Below are 22,173 nucleotides of genomic sequence, written 5' to 3' on the forward strand. Positions count from 1 at the left end.
AACCCATCGAGTGACGTAGGGATTTATGCCCAGCTTAGTAAGTTTATCTATGATTCCAGAGTGGGGGATGGTGTCAAAGGCCTTGGCGAGGTCTAGATAGGTTGTGTGGACTGCCTTACCCTCGTCCACAGCTATGGAGACTGATTCGAAGAAGTCAATCAGATTCAGGAGACAAGATCGGCCCTTCACAAACTCAAACTGGGTGGGGTCTAGTGTTTGAAGGTTGCCAATGTCTTTGTTTATAAGTTCCATGATAATGCGTTCCATGCCTTTGCAAATCAGGCTTGTCAGACTGCTGGGACGGTAGTTCCCAGGATCCAAGGTGGATCCTCCCTTGTGGAGCGGGAGAACTGTAGCTGTGCTCCACTCAGTAGGCACGAAGCCATAGGTGAGGCTATGATTAAACATGACACTTAGGTGAGGTGCCAGTTCATTTTGTAGTTCATGTAGTACATAGCCTGGGATGTCATCTGGTCCCATGGATGCTGTATTTTTAGCTTTGGAGAGTGCGGTTTCTACCTGTGTGGCCGTGATTATCGGAATTTGGCAATCTTCTGGTATTGAGATGGGCCCTTTAGGGGGTGAGAGTGGGGTGAAGTTGGCACTAAATCGTTCTGCCAGGATATTGGCAATATCCTTGGGATCACTATATTTAATGCCATTCTGTTGTAACTCAGACCAGATCTGAGCATTGCCATTTAGATTTTTGACATAACTATAGAATGCCTTGTGGTTGTCTTTGGAATATTTGGCAATTTTATTTTCGTAACTAGCTTTTGAGGATTTTATGAGGGATCTCAGCTTCTTACTGAGGCTGGTGAGGGAGTTTTTTGCATCCTGGGATTTTCCTCTTTTTTGCAACAGTTTCTTCCTTCTGTTGTATAGTTTGTTTATAGCAGAGGACCACCAGATTGGCTTCCTTTTTTTGGAGAAGAGCATCTTGGTTCTATTTGGGATGGCACGATTCATACACAAGTGGATGTGCTCGTACAGTGCCTTAGTGTAAGATTCTGCAGTCGAACTTCCAGATCCCGTCTGCGTGGGTGTTGTGAAGTTTGTCACTTCTGACTTCAGTAGCTTGAAGTTGGCTTTGGAGAAGTTTTTTAAGGAGGTTTCCTTACTGGGGGGTGGGATGTGGATGTCAAGGGTGATTTGCTTATGGTCAGACCTGACCAATGAGGGGGTGACCACGGGTGTGGAGCATCTATCTCCCATGCTGATAATGACCAGGTCTAGGATTTTGGAGCCCCTGGTGGGACAATGGATTATTTGATCCAGGGCGCTGGAATTTATGAATTCCAAGAACCGCTGGGAAAAGGAGTTGGTACCTGAGTAGTTTTCCCAATTAATGGCAGGGTAGTTGAAATCAGCCAGTAGTTGTCTAGGCTTTTACTGTTCATGATCTACTGTAATGAAGATCCCTTACTTTCAATTTGATTCACATTATACTGTTGATCCTGACTGTAACTCTGTGGTTATTTGGTGGACCTCCTTCTTTAGGGGCTACAACATTTGGTAAAATGCGCACATTTTACATATTAATAACACTGTCTGCCATTGGTAGCACATTTATTCTTTTGTGAGAACTTCTATCAAAGTTTCTGTATATAAAACTGTTGTACATTTTCATTCTGATCATTACAACAATGCTGATGTAGAACTTTCACCTTGGCTATTACTGTAGCATACATTGAACAAAGCATGTACTTTAAAGTGTTTGCCTTTTAATTTTCCTTTGATTACATGTCTGAAACATGTTAAAATTATTTTCTATTCCCTGATTGCCTTTCTTCACAACTTAGCTGTCTAAGAGTTTTGAACTATTTTTGCCTTGATATTACCAGGTACGTCAGTGAGTCCACACATTTTGACCAATATCCTTTATCTAGTCTGGTATGCATATTTTATGTCCCTAGGCTTTCTTGAACTGTCTTCATAAATTTATAATGTTGAAACTCTGTGTTTTGTTTTGGCTCAAAATAGTCTGTGTAATTTTATTACCATCTTGGTATTAGCTTGACTGCTACCAGTCTGTGCAAAACACATCATAGGTATTTACCACTACCATTATGAAACAACATAATGAAAGTAACACTAACCGAAGTTAAGAACATTTTCAAATTTTTATACCACATGTTCCACTTTGGATTTATTAAAATTTGTTTCACTATCCATATCAAACATCTCCTCAGTTATTTTTGTACAGTTTTTTTTTTCATTTTACAGATAAATGTGCTTTAATAAAGTGCAGTTCCATTTATGCAACTGTTTTTTCCTGGTTTAACTTACAAACATGCGGGTGCATTCCTCCATTACTTTTATCAATTGAAAGAATGTTTCAATATGTTGTCTTAGTGTATGATCCTTGAAACAAATCAGAAAATACCTTTATATATATATATATATATATATATATATATATATATATATATATATATATATATATATATATATATATATATATATATATATATATATTATTATTATCTTTTACAAGTGTGTCTTGGCAGGTTGTAGTGGTTTTCTATATATACTAATGCTGGTAAAATAATCTACTTAACTAGATATGTTAAGAAAACTTTCAATTAACTTGAGAATTGTTCCATCTATGGCCTTCGACTGTTAAAATGAATGACTTAAAACAATTAACTAGCAAAAAAAAAAAAAAAAGAAAAGAAAACGCATCCTAAAGAATTTACGACAGACACCAAAGAGCACTTTAAAAGTCACTGGTCCTGCCACTGCACTCTCCCTCCTTAACATCCCCTACTTCTCGTACCTTAATCTACTTTCTGCCCTTAACTCATTCTTCTCACTAGCTCTCGCTAATCTTTCTTGCTACTGTCATCTAAAATATATTGAGCAAATTGCCTTAGAGAAACATTCTACTGTAAATGCCTTGCCTTCATGCAACTACATCATGATAAAACTGTTTTTTTTTAACCATTTACCCCAAAATCTATACTCATCTTAATGACATATTTCTTTTTATACATCTTGAAATAGTTATGCTATAATCCTGATTACTGACACTGTATAACATTGTATTGCTACTTAATGCCTTGTAATAATCCTGTAACATTGCTGTTTAATGCTAATTTATAATGAAAACTGTATAATATGTTGGAGCTTTTCTCCCTGGGCCTCCGCTGAAAAAGGGCTCTTCAGCTCAGTCGGACAATCCTGGTCAACAAATGTCAAATAAATAAAATAAATAAATAAATAAAACATGACTGAGATGTTGAATGTGATTGGAAACTAAAGAAGCAGGCTGGCTATCTAGACTATATGTACTTTTCTAAGATGGTAGAGTGATCTAAATTCAAATCTTTGGGTAAGGAATCTTGTAACAAAACCGCATTTTCTAAGATGGAGCAATTTTAGCTATTCCACTTCAAGAGATTTTCCAAGTCTTCCATAGTATTTGTTAACTTATGAAACCTGAGCTTCATCCTGCACTCAGTGAAAGTGTTGTGTATTCAATGAAACAGAAGGCTCAAAAAGATCAACATTACTTAATTTCCCTGGTATTGCTAATATCCTAGTTACCACGGTTATTAATATAACCAATTTGCCTTCAAGGGCTGCAGAATATTGCAATTGCTGTGAGCTACTTGGATTCTCGACTGTAATAAAACTGATCACTTCTTCCGGACCAGCCACTAACTCCATCTCAAAGGAAATGGCACTAGTTGCAACTATAAGAAAAGGTTGCAGACTGAAAAATACAGCAATACCAAAACAATAAACAAATAAGTAGCCTGAAAAACATGCACCCATACCTAGAGCCAATGAGTCATACTGTCACCATGCTGACAGCTAACTCTAACCCCAACTTTTCCTGCAAATTACATAAAATGAAACCTGCCATCCTTAAAGTTAAATTTGGTTAACTTGATTGATATCTTTAAATTTCTACTGGGACTGACCAGCTTTGTCCTCCTTGAGATCCTCAGTCCAACTCCTCCTGATTCCTGAGACCTGCGGATTGCGAGAGGAGAGTAGACAGACACGTCGTGAGACGAGGGGCAGCCTGTGTGGTGTGTTGTCAGTCTTCTGTCTCAATAACACTCACACACTGTTTTCTTCCACGACTTCAAATAAAACACTTCCCGACCAAGTAATATCTGAAAGGAATCATGCTTGGAGACAATTTCTGCATCCTAGCATGACTTCAGAAGTAATTCTGCAGTCCAGTGATGTAGTTCACTTACCAGTTACCATATGACAAATCTTTTTTATAATTTCATGTGCAGTTTAAATTACAACAAAACCAAATAATGGAAACTTGTAACTATGTATATGTCTAAAATCAAAATGAACAAGACGTTAAACCTGTATGAAATATTTCTGAACAATATGAATATACTTTTATGGCAGCCAATCAATGTATAATTCCTAGATAATCTGTTTTATAACAATATGGGATACTGCACCCCTTTCCCTTAAACCTTGCCCTTACATGTGATTGCACCTCTATTTATGTAGTGATACCACTGGGGTCACTGACTGCACCCTCCATAAAGATCAGATCTTATCTTGGCTACCGCTTTTCCCAGAATATGCCTTCTCTGACCAAAATATATAAGATTTTATAGGCTGTTATCATACCTCTCAATGTCTTAGTGCAAGAAATACGGACAAAGTCTAAAATAATGGAGGGGACAAAGACCCAAAGATAAGGGCAGCTTTTACATATTTCTCTTGCAAACTTAGAAACTCGCTAGAATAACAGGATTTGTGTTAGCATACACTTTCTGAAGGATATGAACTCTGAAATGCAAATATACATTATTTTGTGATTTCAATCCTCAATGATTTGCCAGAAAACCATAAATTTTATGGGGAACAGACTACAAATATGAGGCAAAAACCTAGACAGTTGAGAGATGTGATAGTAAATCACTTAGTATTAGAGTCAGTCAACAATGCCATAAATTCAAGTTTCCTTCTTTTTTCAACAGGCACACTGATGTAAAGCCTGCTGTTCAACTTTTGAAGAGAATTACAGTAATATTTTAAAACTGTTTCCAATTTTGAGTCTTTCCATCATCGGGCTTACCCCTGATTCTTCAGCAAAGAAATTGAGAGCCTTTAGGGAAGCAAACAGTACAAAACATTACAGTGCCCAAGTTTTATTGCCCCCTTCCCCTTGTAAAATCTGTGATTTTCATTAGTGAGGATAAAAGTAAATCAACAGTGACACACATTACTGTTCATGGCATGCATGCTTATGCAAACCATGTGGCTCTGTTAACTTTTTAAGTGAATTACAATGATATTTTAAAAATGTCCCTGCTATTCAGGCATTCTTCAGAAGTGTTGCTAAGCGCCCTGTAAAGAAAAATACATTTTTCTACTAAAATAGACCTAAATAAATATTTTGTCAAAACCTGTAGAAAGCTGCTTGCTATTAATCTGAAAATGAGTTTTATAGTAAAATCACTAGGCACGTTGGCGCTTCAGCCATGAGTGCAAATGCAGTATCGGCATTCATTTATGACGCCATACTATGACATTGCACCATCACACCCTAACAATTTCTTTGGCACTAAGTAATCCTGCAAGAAAAAAAAAGACAAAAGGTGGTGAAATACACTTAAATAATTATAAGTTATTGACTTCTTTTACTTCTGATAGTGCAAGTGTTTGAGAACTCTGAAGCTGATACCCGTAACAAACTCCATTGGCACATTACTCATGCTTTCAATGAGATTTTAGGTGAATCTTGCTGACTGACAGAGATTACTCCATCCTTGTAGAAAAGGACAGTAAGTGGCACCTGACTGTGAGGCTTTGTAATACTGATCAGCCCACTTTCTTCAATTATGAATGCAAAATGTTCCAAGAGTAACCAGGAGAAGTACATGCAAGAAGTCTGGCAGAAATGTTTTAAATATAAATGGAGCTCATTTTCAGATGCAAAATTGATTGCATTTCTCCAGGTTTGTCTTGTAAGATTTATTGGTTTGTTGGACAGGCGTGGTATTGAAATATCAGGAATGCCTATATCTCAATCAGCTATCCTTGATTTTGCTGTATATCCCTGATTTTGACTTATATTATTATTATCTGCATTAACTAAACTACACTGAAGAGTTTTAGTTCCAAGTATTGTTCTGTCCGATATTAATCATGTTTCAGTTAAGCTTTCTCAGTTGTCTGCAGTATGTACAGGTTCAAAATCTGTTGTCTTTTAAAACTCTGGGGACTGTAAATGCGATTGCCAGAGCAGCCAGCCTACAGCTGTGAAAAAGTCATCAATATGCAGAGGCATGCATGATGACATCAGCATTATCGAAAAAATGTAAATAAAAATCATGATTTGAGGGGGCCTCTCGGCAATTCATGGAACCCCATTATTTTAGTCTCAAACCGGGAAATACTGAGAAATTTTGTACAGTTGAGAGGAATGCTACCCACCGTAATCTGCACAGCATAATATGCTAAATGTGTAGGAATCCCAGATTCTCTCCTTGAAGGAGTCTTTTTTATTAGTTTAGTCTTCCTTTTGTCACTTTAAAAGTACTTCAGGAATGACCTCCAAGGAGGCAATGACTGTGAAAACAAAGGACAGCTAACAGCAGTTCATAAGCAAGTACTAGGCCAGCTGCAATTATGGGACATTTTAGCCTAGCCAATTTCCCTAAGGTGAGAATTAAACCTTATACCTTGTGTCTCTAAGGTAAACACCTTAACAATTATGCCAACCCCGCCCCCTTCCAGATGAAACATCTGTTTGGAGAAACATTTTAACCACTGGCCCAGAAGCTAAGGTGAGTTTCCATAATAAAGGAGCTGACAATACAGATCAATAGATTTTCCACAGAAGAACAAGACTAACATTTGCTCAAGAAATGGAAAATATTTCACATTGTTCACAAATGGAACAATTTTTGGTATGGAGTTTCTATCCTTTGTGGAATTTTGGCCCAATAGCTTATGAAGTCCTTCTAAAACAGAAGAAAAGTGGAAAGTGACAAATACAGTTGCATGTTCCTTCTTCCCTTCCCAAGCTTTAAAGAAACGTGCATAACTAATACTGGCCTTTCTGGTGGAAACAGCGAAAGGGTAAACTCAGGTGGAACAGTCTCTTCATGAAAAAATGAAAGGAAGATCAGGGGAGGCAAGCAGGACAACAATCCTCCAATCATCGCAAGAATAAAATCTGACAGATTGAGCCCCCTCACATATGCCATCCAGCAAGAAGCTGGTCTAAGGGCACTTTGAACACTAATAAAGGTGGTCTGCACAATATTGATACTTGATTAAATACATAAGAAATACTCGTATATATACAGTGGATATAAAAAATTAACACATTCCTGTTAAAATGCCAGGTTTTTGTGATATACAAAATGAGACCACAATAAATAATTTCAACACTTTTCCCACCTTTAATGTGACCTATAACCTATACAATTCAATTGAAAAACAAAGAAATCTGTTAGGAGAAAAATATAAAAATTAAAAAGCATACAATAAGCTGGTTGCATAAGTGTGCACACCCTTAAACTAATACTTTCTTGAAGCACCTTTTGATTTAATTCCAGCATTCAGTCTTCTTGGGTACACACCTGCCATCAATTAAAGAGACTCTGATTAACCCCAAATAAAGTTCAGCTGTCCTAGTAGAATTTTCCTTACATTTACTCAGTTGCCTGCTACAGCAAAAGCCATGGTTTGCAGAGAGCTTACAAAGCATCAAAGGGATCTCATTGTTGAAAGGTATTAGTCAGGAGAAGGGTACAAAAACATTTTCACAGCATTGGATATACAATATAACACAGTGAAGAAAGTCATCAAAAAGTGGAAAAAATATGGGACAACAGTGACATTGCAAAGAACTGGACATCCTTCCAAAATTCATGAAAAGACAAGATGAAAATTGGTCAGAGGGTGCCAAAGAGACCTACAGCAACACTGAAGGAGCTGCAGTAATTTCTGGCAAGTACTGGTTGTGTACTACATGTGACAACAATCTCCCGTATTCTCCATATCTGGGCTATGGGGTAGGGTTGCAAGACAGAAGCCTTTTCTTACACAGAAAAATATCCAGATTGGGCTAAAATTTGCAAAACAATATATCAAATCTCCCAAAAGAATGTGTGAAAATGTGTTATGGTCTGATGAGACCAAGGTTGAACTTTCTGGCCACAATTCCAAAAGGTACGTTTGCCTTTAAAACAACACTTCACATCACCAAAAGAACACCATCCCCACAGTGAAGCATGGTGGTGGCAGTATCATGCTTTGGGGTTGCTTTTCTTCAGCTGAAACTGGGGCTTTAGTCAAGGTGGAGGGGAATTATGAACAGTTCAAAATACCAGTTACTTTTGGCCCAAAACATTCAAGCGTCTGCTAGAAAGCTGAAGATGAAGAGGAATTTCACCTTTCAACAAGACATTGACTCCAAGCACACATCCAAATCAACAAAAGAATGGCCTCACCAGAAGAAAATTACAGTTTTAGAATGGCCCAGCCAGAGCCCAGACCTAAATCTAATAGAAAATCTGTGGGGTGACCTGAAGAGGGCTGTGCACAAAAGATGCCCTCGCAATCTGACAGATTTGGAGCACTTTTGCAAGGAAGAGTGGGCAAATATTGCCAAGTCAAGATGCGCCATGCTGATAGACTCCTACCCAAGAAGACTGAATGATGTAATTAAATCAAAAGGTGCTTCAACAAAGTATTAGTTTAAGGGTGTGCAAACTTATGTAACCAGCTTATTGTACATTTTTTATACTTTTTCCCCCCTAGCAGATTTGTTTGTTTTTCAATTGAATTGTACAGGTTATAGGTCACATTAAAGGAGGGAAAAGTTTTGAAATTATTTATTGTGGTCTCATTTTTTTATATCACAAAAACCTGGCATTTTAACAGGGGTGTGTAAACTTTTAATATCCACTATATATATATATATATATATATATATATATATATATATATATATATATATATATATATATATATATATATATATATATATATTCCTCACATCAGGTTGAGCATAAAATTCAACAATAATTCTAGATGAATAAATGTTAAGTCATTAGATTTTTTCAACTTCTTTAACAACAAGACAAGGCAAAAAAGTACAAATGGAGGTTTCCTCACAACGCTTTCAGGAACAAGTGACCCAAACACAACACATACAGGTTTCGCCCCCTGGCGTCATTAGTGTGATAGTACAACCATGTCTTACTTCACTTTATATTCCCTCCAGTTTTAAAGTCACAATCCCATTTAATAACACTACGAATAAATCCATATCAATCCAATATACATAAACTTACAAAAAAAAAAAGTTAAATACATAAACATGCATAAAAATGCAAATACAAATGAACGTATGGCATATTATCCCATTACTAAACTATGAGTGGACCACTAACACGCAGGCCGAAATTAAACACCTGGTCAAACATACTCATTTAGACCAGGCTTGTAGGTAGCCCCTATATTGACTATCCATATTTTTTCTTTGTTATCCAGAATCCTATGATTTTCACTCTTGGACAAATCCTTACCCCACACTACATCAATCCCAATGAAAATAAAGTGAGCCAAGGTGTGTTCCAATTTGTGCTTATATAGTGCACCTCTTGACCTTTTGCAGTTTATAACACTAAGATGTAATGCTATACAGCTCTTCGGGGCTCTAGAGGTCTGGCCTATGTAAAAAGCCCTACACTGACAAACCATCATATACACGACCCACTCTGTCCGGCAGGTAATAAGGAATCTAATCTCATAAACCCTAGAAGTATTAACAAAAGTGAAATATCTAAATTTAAATATAACCTTGCAGTAAACACAATTACCGCAACAGTTAACAGTTCAGAACACTTCCCATATGATTAAACTTAGTAGTATCCCTTTTTCTTACACCAGGAAAGAAATTCGCCTATATTCCTACCCGGTCTACAGCTACAGGAACAACAATCACCTAAACATTCATCAAAAAAATCATCAGATTCAAAACATGCCACTGTTTGTCTATAACTTGTTTAATCTTAAAGCTATTTGTTCCATATGTAGTTACTAGTCTGACACTGGATTGTTCTAACCTAACAGGTTTAGGTTCAACTTTCTGGGTATCTAATAGTAAACAATCTCGCTTCAAACTAAGGGCCACCTTCTTCTCTTGGGTTATATGAGATCTATCATATCCTCTGTTAATGAATATAGTCCCCATTTTATCAACCTCAGTTTCACAATTATCATCCAGGCTACAAATACGTCTTAGCTTTTGAAATTGAGCCTTAGGTATATATTACTCACCGTGTGTTTAGGATGGCAACTAACAGCCTCCAATAAACCACTCCTTGTAAAGGGTTTTCCATATAATCCAGTAATCATAGTTCCATTAGCGGCCTTAGAGACATGAATATCCAAAAAATCAATAGTGGACTATTCTATTCTGTCTACAAATTTCAGGCCAAACTCATTCGAGTTAGGATAATTCACAAACAAATGTCAGTCTCACACAGAACCAGACCTAATGCCCCCCACGCCCCCCACACCCCCCTAACTATATATACTAACAACAGGATTGCACTACAGTGGGGAAAAGGAAAAATACCTTTGACTTGCCTTATTGTACTATTTGTCAGTGAAATAAGTTTTAGATGACATGAGTTTTAGGTGAAATGAACTTTAGGTGATTTGGTCTCAGTGAAATGAGTTTTAGGTGAAGTGATACGTACCCATCTATATATATATATATATATATATATATATATATATATATATATATATATATATATATATACACACACACACACATATATATATATATACATACATATGCATATACATATATATATATATATATATATATATATATAGGTCTACTTCAAAGGATTGAAATTTCAGAACATCAAACCTCTGATCATCGAAGACCAGACAACTGAAGTTCTCAAATACTGAACCTTACAAAAAAATCTAAAACATGAAAAATTCTTATTTCACATTTCTGCAGGGGGGGCAAGCACACTTACACCCCCTACACCCCTTGCTACTTAAATATACCAAGTCCGAGATCACACTACAGTGAAGAGAATGGAAAGGTTCCAGTTCTGTACTGTACAGTGATCTCCATTCAGCAGGTTTAATATTTGAAAACTTCGATCATCTGATTTTTCAGATCAGTGACTCAATGTTCTGAAATTTCGATCCTTTGAAATTTTATATATATATATATATATATATATATATATATATATATATATATATTAAAAGAAATAAAAGACTGGTTCCTGAACTTTTATTTATAGCTGCATACAGCAATATCTTCACCGAACATTTTTTTTGTCCAGATGCAGTATAACATTCTAGGATTTGAACACACCATTTAAGTGTGTGGAACAAAACACCTATTAGGATCCACACTAGTCCGAACAGATGGACCCTAGCTAATATGCATTAGCTGCTAGAGTGCAGCTACACTTGTTGGTTTCACTAATGGACATCTCATACTCCCTACTTTAAGGACTAAGCGTCACTTGGGATTCATGAAGTTGGTTCTCCACAGAGGCATAGTGAGAAAGTACAGTTGTGTAAAATCTTACCACAACAGTAGATGTCCTCCTCTTCACTGTTACAGTATTCTTTACTAAAGGGATCCCCTGCCCAATGACTAGCCAGTATACCAAAGCCATGGGTTTTCTAAGATGTCATACATTGCACATATGCTCCCTGCTTGCATGTAGGACATAAAGGTGACATATGGACGTACATACCTTAGAAGTGAATAGCCTCAAAAGGAACAAAAGTCCAAGGAGAAAAGGAATGATGTGCATTCAGAAGGAAAAAAGAAGGACAAGATGAAAAAAAGGGGAAGAGGGAGGGAGTATATACAGCAACACTGAACAGGAGGTGAACAGGAGGTGATCCACTGTTATAAGATTTTACACAGTTGTACTATGTCCTTCTGTATCACTGTTGCAGTGTTCTTTACTAAATGGAGAGTACAAAAGCTCTAGAGGAAACTTGGGATGAGGAAGAAGGCCCAACAGGGCCCTCAAGAAACACTTGCAGGATAGCCCTGGCAAAGCCAGCTCTAGCCTGGAAACCACATCCTGTTTGTAATGTTCCAAGTAACAGCCTTAAGGGTTCGAACTCGTATCCAATCCTTTGAAAAAAGCATCAGACAAAGCCATAACCCTGGTAGAATGAGCCTTTACAAAAGCAAAAAACTTTTCCCATGAAAGGGATAACAGAAAGAAATGGCCTTAGAGATCCATGAAGAAACTGTTTGCTTAGATACAAACAAACCTAAAGATCTGGGATGAAAAGAAACAAAATGTTGCTCAGACTTGCAAATGGCCTTAGTCTTATCCAAATACCTCAGCTGTCTATGTAACTGGCAGACTGTGGAGAAAGAAAAAAGTAGTCAGATTAATAGACTGATTAAGAGACAATTCATTAAGAACCTTGGGCTTAAAAGAAGGAATAGTATAAAGAGACAGCCTGTCCTTATACACTCTGAGAAGAGTGGAGGCGGGCCGTTGACTACAACTCTGATCTGAGATATATAAGTATCCTGTTTTTTTGGCTTATTTATACTGATTATTGCTTCTAGCAATTTATATATAGCACTTTTTATTGTCTGCTGCATAGTTTTTACTGTACTTTATTGCTATTAACTAATCTGCACAGGTAACTGATTTGTTTGCAGTTAAAAGCATACTGTAGAGTCCCTTTGCTCCTTTATCTGTTTATAAACTTTCATTTTGTGGCTCACTGCTGTCATAAAGATTTTTGTAGTGTTTACTGTCTAAAGAGTGTAGGCTAATAGCTTTAGTATTGTCCCATGTGTTGGCTGTGGGCCTGTTTGTCTTTGCAGTGACTATTCACATGAACAGGCCATATTGAATTAGCAGAAGCCTTTCTTTACCTTCGTGGCTGGATTGTGTTGATTGGCTGCTGGCTAGTGGGGGCTGGTTGTTTTGTGCTTTTTTAAAAAAAAGTTGTCTAAGGTTGTATCTTCTGGTATTTAAGCCCTAACTTTGAGAGGATTTCTGTCTATACAAACTGAACAGAGTGGAGGAGGGGCACTGACTACAACTCTGATCTGAGATATACAAGTATCTTGTTTTTTTTTTGGCTTATATATACTGATTATTGCTTCTAGCAATTTATATATAGCACTTTTTATTGCCTGCTGCATACATTTTACTGTATTTTATTGCTGTTAACTAATCTGCACAGGTAACTGATTTGTTTGCAGTTAAAAGCATTCTTTAGAGTCTCTTTGCTCCTTTATCTGTTTACAAACTTTCATTTTGTGGCTCACTGCTGTCAAACATTTCTGTAGTGTTTACTATCTAAAGAGTGTAGGCTAATAGCTTTAGCATTGGTCCCCTCCCTCCCTCCCTCCCTGTTGGTGTCTTGTTGTTATACTTGGTGGCTTTGCAGTTGCCCACCCCTACTGTAAATTTGATCAGGGACACTCCTCCCAGTCTAGTGTCATTAGCTCATTCTACCTAATACATAGAGAACATCTGAGAAGGCCTTATGTTTCTCCTTTCTCCCTTTCTTAAAAAAAAACACTTTTGCCTGAATCCTTCTTACTTCTCAAAAATTTGGAAATATAGAGTATATTTTAGTGCATTTATTATAACTGTATTTGCCTTAATATTGCTACAACTCAAGTACTCTAGGTTGCACTGCATCTGAATTGTTTAAGTGTGTTTTAGCTGCTTTTCTGTATATATAGACTTCTCTGTATATGTAGACTAGCTACTTATTCTGCTGTATTACTGCCTTTTAAATCATTTTTCAGTTGTGCACTTGCCTTGCTTCATTTAAAAAGTTTTAAATTGCTAATTCTGTAGAGTTTTAATTGCATTAACTGTTTAGGACTATGTGTTAGCCTTTTCTGTGTTCATTTACTGTATTATTGCATTGTTTAGCCTGTTTTAGCAAAAAAAAAATACTATCTTGTTTGCTCGTTTCCCACCTTTCCTAGCCAGTATAGTCCACATCCCAGGCATTACTTGTCTCAGGACTTTATTTTTTGTGTTCAGAGCTATCCAGAATGCGCTGTGATACAGGGAAGTCCTACTGCTTACCAGTGGGAGTGGTGAGCATTGTACTGCCTATCTAACACCAGATGAGTGGTTTCCAGCTCTGAAATTGTAATTTTATTACCCTTTCTGGGCTGATTTCTATCCCTTTCAACTTTTTGGCTTAAAAACGCATGTGCTTGCACACATCGTGCAGCACTACGGGGCTACAGTTAAGCTATTTCAGGTGCCAGGAAGTCTGCTCTTCAAATTTTCCTTTAGAACTAGCTGGTTTCTCAGTAGTAGCACTAAAATCTGAACTCCTGTGACTAGCACTTGCTCCAGAATCTGCTGGAAAACACTAGGAAGCCTGAAACTGATACAAGCACTCAACTCTCCTTGTCAATAAGGAGAAATTAATTGTAGGCACTAAACAGCCTATAATTGCAAAGTACCTTGCAAAGGTAAGGGGAAAACAGTTCTTGTACTTCACAAAAAAGCACCTAAACAGGCATGTCCAAGGGTCAGCTTCTGGTGATTTTCCTGTCCACCTGGTGAATCTGGGCATACTGGGGCAATGCAGCAATTGCCTCATGTACACAGACAACCCTCTCCTCCTACCACCCAACACTACAACCTGTGAGAGATGCACTTAATAGCCAAACTGAAAACAAAACTCTCTCTGGCCAAGACTGTGCTAGACAGTCAAGAGGAGAAGGTTAACACCTGCATTACACCTCAAGCAACTCATAGCCCTTTAAAACCCACATCATCAACACCCACACATAGCAACACTAAACCCACATATGCAGAGGGTCTTAACATTAAACTGACCAAGCAACAAGGACCTCTGAAGCTGAAACGCAAACAAACACCAGTCACAACCAAAGTGACACACAGCTCACAACACCAGTGTGCCACCCAACAACAGCCCCTAAGGCAAGACAATGTACCCAACACTTTAGTCATAGGTGACTCGATAGTCAGGCACACTGATGTCCCACTCACCAGGCTGAACAAGGAGTAAATTACAGTCAGCTGCCTGTCGGGTGCCAGGATCTGCCACATAACACATGCACTCAAGTCACTCCACAACAAGTACAAATACAACTCTGTCATTGTCCATGTTGGAGTGAATGACTTGAGACGTACCTTCCTGGACTAAAACAAAAGAGACATGGAACAGCTCTTGAATCATGTGGCCCAGGCAGGTATGACCCTAGCCCTGAGTAGCATCCTGCCTTCGCCAAGAATGATACCACAGTATAAGGACAAAATGAATGACTTCAACAATTGGCTAAACTTCTGGTGTCATTCAAAGGGGATCCAGTATCTGTCTGCCTGGGAAGACATGATCGACAAACCATGATGCTTTGCCAGAGATGGTCTGCACCTGTCACCCCTGGGATTCAGGTTACTGGCAAAAGCTCTTGCCACCCCTATAGTATCTAAAAATGGAGAACATCGATATCTGTGCAGTAACTGAGACCTGGTTCAAGGTTCCAGAGAGCACCTCTGCAATACCAGGCTACAACTCTTACCACACTTTTCGGCCACAAAACCAAGACCGAAACACTAAAGGTGGAGGAGTGTCCATATTCACCAAGGATATTCCCACCTCCAGGATAGCTGTCCAGCACAATGCATCTGAAATTCCCCAGGTGCAACTAACACTAGGTAAGACTGCAATCCAATTTGTAACTACTGATCCCCCACCATGCCCCAAGATTCTCACTACACCTATCTAAACATACTGGAAAATATTAAGAGACAACCAAACACCCTAATACTGGGTGATTTCAACTATCATGCCATTAACTGGGAAAACTACTCAGGTACCAAAACCTTTTCCCAACGGTTCTTGGAATTCATAAATTCCAACGCCCTGGATCAACTAATCCATTGTCTCACCATGGGCTCCAATATCCTAGACCTGGTCATTACCATCATGGGAGATAGATGCTTCACACAGTGGTCACATCCTCATTGGTCAGGTCTGACCATAGACAAATCACCCTTGACATCCACACCCCACCCACACCCCCCCAGTAAGGAAACCTCTGTAAAAAACGTCTCCAAAGCCAACCTCATGCTACTGAAGTCAGAAGTGACAAACTTCATGACACCCATGCAGACGAGATCTGAAAGTTCGACTGCTGAATCCTACACTAAGGCACTGTACGAGCACATCCACTCATGCATGAATCATGCCATCTCAAATAGAACCAAGATGCTCTCCTCCAAAAAAAGGAAGCCAATCTGGTGGTCACTGCTATAAACAAACTATACAACAGAAGGAAGAAACTGTTGCAGAAAAGAGGAAAATCCCAGGATGCAAAAAACTCTCTCACCAACCTCCGTAAGAAGCTGAGATCCCTCATAAAATCCTCAAAAGCTAGTTACGAAAATAAAATTGCCAAAGATTCCAAAAACATCCACAAGGCATTCTATAGTTATGTCAAGAATCTAAATGGCAATGCTCAGATCTGCTCTGAGCTACAACAGAATGGCATTAAATATACTGATCCCAATGATATTGCCAATATCCTGGCAGATCGATTTAGTGCCAACTTCACCCCCCACTCACCCCCTAAAGGGCCCATCTCAATACCAAAAGATTGCTGAATTCCGGTAATCACGGCCACACAGGTAGAAACTGCACTCTCCAAAGCTAAGAATACAGTATCCATGGGAGCAGATGACATCCCGGGCTGTGTACTACATGAACTACAAAATGAACTGGCACCTCACCTAAGTGTCATGTTTAATCATAGCCTCACCTCAGGCTTCGTGCCCACTGAGTGGCGCACAGCTACAGTTATCCCACTCCGCAAGGGGGGATCCACCTTCGATCCCGGGAACTACCGTCCCATCAGTCTGATGAGCCTGATCTGCAAGGGCATGGAACTTAAAAACAAAGACAGTGGCAACCTTCAAACACTGGACCCCACCCAGTTTGGGTTCCGGAAGGGCCGATCTTGTCTCCTGAACCTGACTGACTTCTTCGAATCAGTCTCCAGAGCTGTGGACGAGGGTAAGGCGGTCCACACAGCCTATCTGGACCTTACCAAGGCCTTCTACACCATCCCCCACTCTGGAATCATAGATAAACTTACTAAGCTGGGCATAAATCCCTACGTCACTCGATGGGTTGCCAACTGGCTTACTGACAGAACCCACACTGTAAAATTAGCCGACTCCAATTCCAGCTCCAGATAAGTGACAAGTGGGGTACCGCAGGGCTCAGTCCTGGGACCACTCTTGTTTGGCATCTACTTCTCTGAAGTACAGGCCAACACTAAGGGACTCTGGCTAACAATGTTCACAGATGACTGCAAACCAGGAGCCATTATTGAATCCCCAAATGATGTGGATATTCTACAAAAGGGCCTTACAGATACAGATGCCTGGTTTCAGAGCCATGGGCTCAAGCTTAATGCCAAGACATGTATAGTTATGCCCTTTGGAAAAAAATATGCACCCATGAATTACCACATAGGTGGCAGTAGACTAAACATGGAAAGTGTGATGAGAGACTTAGGGACACAGGTGGACAGAGGTCTCACCTTTGATAAGCACATCGCCTCAACAGTCAGGAAATCTTTCTATGTGGCACACCTCATCACTAAGTGCTTTTCATCCAGAAAAAAGGAGGTCATTGTTCCACTGTACTCATCCCTCATTAGACCCATTATAGAGTATAACGCCCCATTTGGTATGTACCTCACAAGACATCTGCAACAGCTGGAAAGGCCGCAGAAATACCTCACTAAAAGAATCACAGGCCTAAAGCAGATGCCATATGCTGACTGTCTAAAAAAACTCCAGCTATACTCTATGGCATATCGTCTACTCAGAGGCAATCTCTGCTTAACATACAAGGCCATGTCAAACCCTGAGCTGTTGGGCATGCTCCACTTAAAGAAATCCCAATCCCTCAGAGCCACATGCTCCAGGGATCTAAACCTTGTCATCACAATGAACAAAACATGCTGCTGGAGGGATAGGTTCCTGACCCAGAGACTCCCCATACTCTGGAATAGACTGCCCATACATGTCAAGCAGAGCACCTTCTTGGCTCTCTTCAAAAGGAACCTTGATAACTGGATGGGAGATAAGAAATTCACCCCGGGGATCATGTCATTCGCCCTGCTAGACAGGGGTCCAGGGAAGTAAATATTATGGGAAGAAATATCCAGGGAATTGTTATGGCTAGGCTTGTATAGGCCCTAGGGCCTATAGCCTAGTACCAACCTATGAACCTGAATAAAAAGGAGGAACGGCCATAAGAGTGTGAAGCTCAGACACTCTCCTATCTGAAGTAAGGGCCAAAAGAACATTAGTCTTCCATGTATAATGCTGCAAGAAAGCTGAAGCTGCAGACTCAAAAGGAGCCTGAGTCAATATTTCAAGAACAAATTAGGGTCCCAGGAAGGAGGAATAGGCTTCCTGGGAGGCCTAATATGAAGGACACCTTTATGACCTCGAACCTAGAGGCAAAAGGGGGGGGGAGCAAAGGCAGACAATCAGAAATAGCTGAAAGGTGGACTTTAACTGAAGAATGTGTCAACCCAGCATGGAACAATTCACACAAAGAGAGAAACAGAGGAACCTCTACAGAAAGTGGTTCCTGGTCACGAGTAAGGCACTAGAGAGAAAATCTCTTCCATTTGGACACATAAGATTTCTGGGTAGTGGGTTTCCTGGCCTTCTGCAGAACCAAAAGCATGTCCTCAGAAAAAAGGTGCTTAAAGACGATCAAAACACTATCACCCACATTGTCAATTGAAGAGTGAACAAGTGAGAATGGATGAGGGATCTCTTGTCTTGTGTGAGTAGGTCTACCTTGTGAGGTAACTTGTAGTGACTGCACTTGGCTAGATGCAGAAGAAAAGGGGAACCAATGCTGTCCTGGCCAAAAGGAAGTCATCATCAAGATTTTCAGGGATTTCTGCTCTATGCTGAACAGGGCACTTGGCATAAGAGAAAGTGGAGGCAAGGCACAGCGAAACATCCCCTTCCAAGAAAAAGACACGGTGTCCATCTTCATGCCAGAGAACTGGGGATTCTGTTGCAAAAAAGAGGAAGTTGTCTGTTCAGAGGGGAGGCACAAAGATCGACCAGAGAAGTATGCAACTGGTGGCAATGTCCAAAAACACATCTCTGTGAACCATCTACTCATGCGCCTGTGTTATGGACCTGCTCAGAGAGTCCGCCACAATATTTTGTTCTGAAGGAATATAAACATAGCTTGAAGAGTCACTTGATACTGGACAGCCAGATCCCAGTCATGAAGAGCTAGTCTGCACAAGAGGTAGGATTGTGTCCCACTTGCTTGTTGATGTACTACATCACTGTAGTATTGTCTGTAACGATTTTGAGTGGCCTTGGAAGAAAAAGAGTGTGGAAGGCCTGAAGTGCAAAAAGGAGGGCTCTCATCTCCATCATGTTGATATGGTCTGCCTTCTGATGATTGGGCAAAGACCCTGAACCTTCAGAGGGCTGAAAGAAACACCACACCCTGTGTCTAAGGCATCCAAAAAAGTTCCTGAGAAGGGATGGGGTCCTAGGTTGATAAACAGCTGATGTCTCCACTACTGAAACTCTATTTTGAGGCATGGGAGAACAGGAACTAGAAGGTCTAAAGGATGACAATGTTGAAGCCATACTGACTTTAGGAACCACTGTACCTTCCTCATATGGAGTCTGGCTAGAGGAAGTATAGGAATGGTGGAAGCCATGTAACCTGAACCTTAGAAATTTCCTGGCTGTAACTGAGACCCGAGGAAGAATGGAAAGAAAAAAGGGAATTAGAGCTAGAGCCTTGGGTGGTGGCAGGGAAGCCAGCATAGGAATGATATGGAGCCTGCACCTGAGGAAAAACATGATCCTGAGAAGGAGTCAGGAAGGATTTCTGGAAATTTTAAAAAACTCTAGGCTTTGCAAGAAGCAAATAACATAGTTAAGTTGTGGAATTAAGGTCTCTTGGAGGAAGCCTGAATGAGCATGCCGCCCAAGTAAGGAAGATTTGTATCCCATTCACCCTGCAAAAGACAATAACAGGATCAAAGCATCTGGTGAAGACTCTTGAGGCAGTAGAGTGGCCAAAGGGCAAGCAGAGAACTGAAAATGCATGGAAGAAGCCGAGAACCACAAATACTTCCTGAAACGGGGATGAATAGGAATGTGAAGATAAGCATCCTTGATATCTAGACAGATCAGAAAAGCCTGGGGAAAAGAAGAAGAAAAAAAATGAGTTTGAAGGGACAGCATCAGAAAAGAAGGGATCTTCAGTAAGATGTGAAAAGTCCAGAAAGGGCCTCCAGGTGCCTTCTATCCTGGCAACCAAAAACATTAAGGAATAAAACTCCTTCCTTTCTGAGAAGTAGAAACTGCTCAGATGGTGCCTTGCGAAAAAAAGGCCCCTGAAGTACATCTGGAAAAAAGGGCAGCTGTTCTTTAGGAGGTTGGGGAATGCCCAGAAAAGGAGGAAGGGATTTCCACACCGTGAAGTATCCCTGACTGATGATGGACATACCCCAAAAATCCTGATTGATCCTTAAGCAGTTTGGAAGAGACAGGGAGAAATGAAGCGACAAAGGAACTTGACTTAGAATGTAGGGAAGATGAGGTTGGTGTAAGGGTTAAGGTGTTTATCTCACATACAAATGGTACAGGGTTTGATTCCATGTTGGGAAGTATGGCTGGGCTTACAAAGGCCCCCTTGGGATAGTTAGTCTAGTAATCATCTATATCTATCTATCTCTGATAGTCAGACAGAACCTGGCTTGTCTAGAAATGGAGGATTCTTTATAGTATGAGTTTGAGTAAACTTAGAACCCTTTTTACCTTTGGCAGAAGGGTGAGACTGTCTACATACAAAGGCAAGTTTAAGAAGGATAATTCTTCTGAAATTTAGGACTTGGGGAAACAAAAATATGTTTCAATTCCTGCAAGGTCTTGTCCTTTTCTTGCAGGGACTTAAAAAGCTCAGCAGCTGCAGAACCAAAGAGATTTTTTATTATCAAGGGACGCATCCATCAATTTAACCTTAATATCATCAGACAAAGGTTGGAAGTGAAGCCAAGAACAACGTCTTAACACAGAACCAAAGGCAGCAGCTCTAGAAGAAGTATCAGCAGCATCATAACTACATTTAATAGAATGGCGAGCCACTTGGGAAGAGAAGTCCAATAAAGAGAAGGCTGAAACCTTCCCCTCAGAATCAGGAAGGTCAGAAATAACCTGATAGACCTGAGAAAGAAAGCTAAAACATACCTGGTCAAATGAGTCTGATAATCAATAGCCCGAAAGGCCAGGGTAGCAGCGGTATACACCTTTTTGTCAAGCCATTCCATGGTCCTACTGTCTTTGTCAGACGGAAGTAATTTAGTAGAAGGCAATAGTTTGGAAGGTCTGTCAGAAGAGGCAGACACAACAGAGGGATCAGCACATGAACATCTGTAGAAACACTTACAGTCATCAGCCACTTTATAAAATCTGCCAGGCTTTTTAGAGGCTGGAGGATGGGAAATCAGGAGCCTGAGAAGCTGCTGAAAAAGTGTTTAACAGGGCAGCTAGGACAGAGGGACAGCAGAGAGCTTAGGGGACTCCATCTGGAGGAGTTCATAATACCTCTTCTGGACATCAGAAACCTCAGTACAGTCCCATTTAAAATAATTCCATCATACAAGCAATAGTATCCCCAAAATAAAGTTCCTCAAAGGGAGACTCTAGACTAATGGAATCCTCCTCCTCAGAACCATAGTCCAAAAGTGAAGGAATCTGAGAGGAGTAAACCAAGCACCCTTCTCCAGAATAAACTTCCTCATCAGAAGAGTCCTGCTCCCTAGGCCTTTTAACTGGAGTAGAAGACAAAGGAAGGGAAGGAAAAGGAACTACCTGGGGGAGACTTCAAAGCCATGAGTGCATTAAACAACCCTTGTGTAAAATTCCTGCCATTCACGTTGGAGATATTTGAGAGCAGGGAAAAATATGTTTAGTTTTCTGCTTCTTCTTTAAAGGAACATCAGCCCTAAAGACACTAGGAGGCTCAGACCCTTGTTGACATTCAATTAATGCAGTTGAATCTCCTCCCAAACAAGAATCTGTGGAATGTCCCTTGGTCCTTCGTTTATGATCAGACTAGGTTTCTGCTCAA

The sequence above is a fragment of the Protopterus annectens genome, chromosome 3.part0, assembly GCF_019279795.1.
Source record: "Protopterus annectens isolate FY-2018-M chromosome 3.part0, PAN1.0, whole genome shotgun sequence".
Lineage (NCBI taxonomy): Eukaryota > Metazoa > Chordata > Ceratodontiformes > Protopteridae > Protopterus > Protopterus annectens.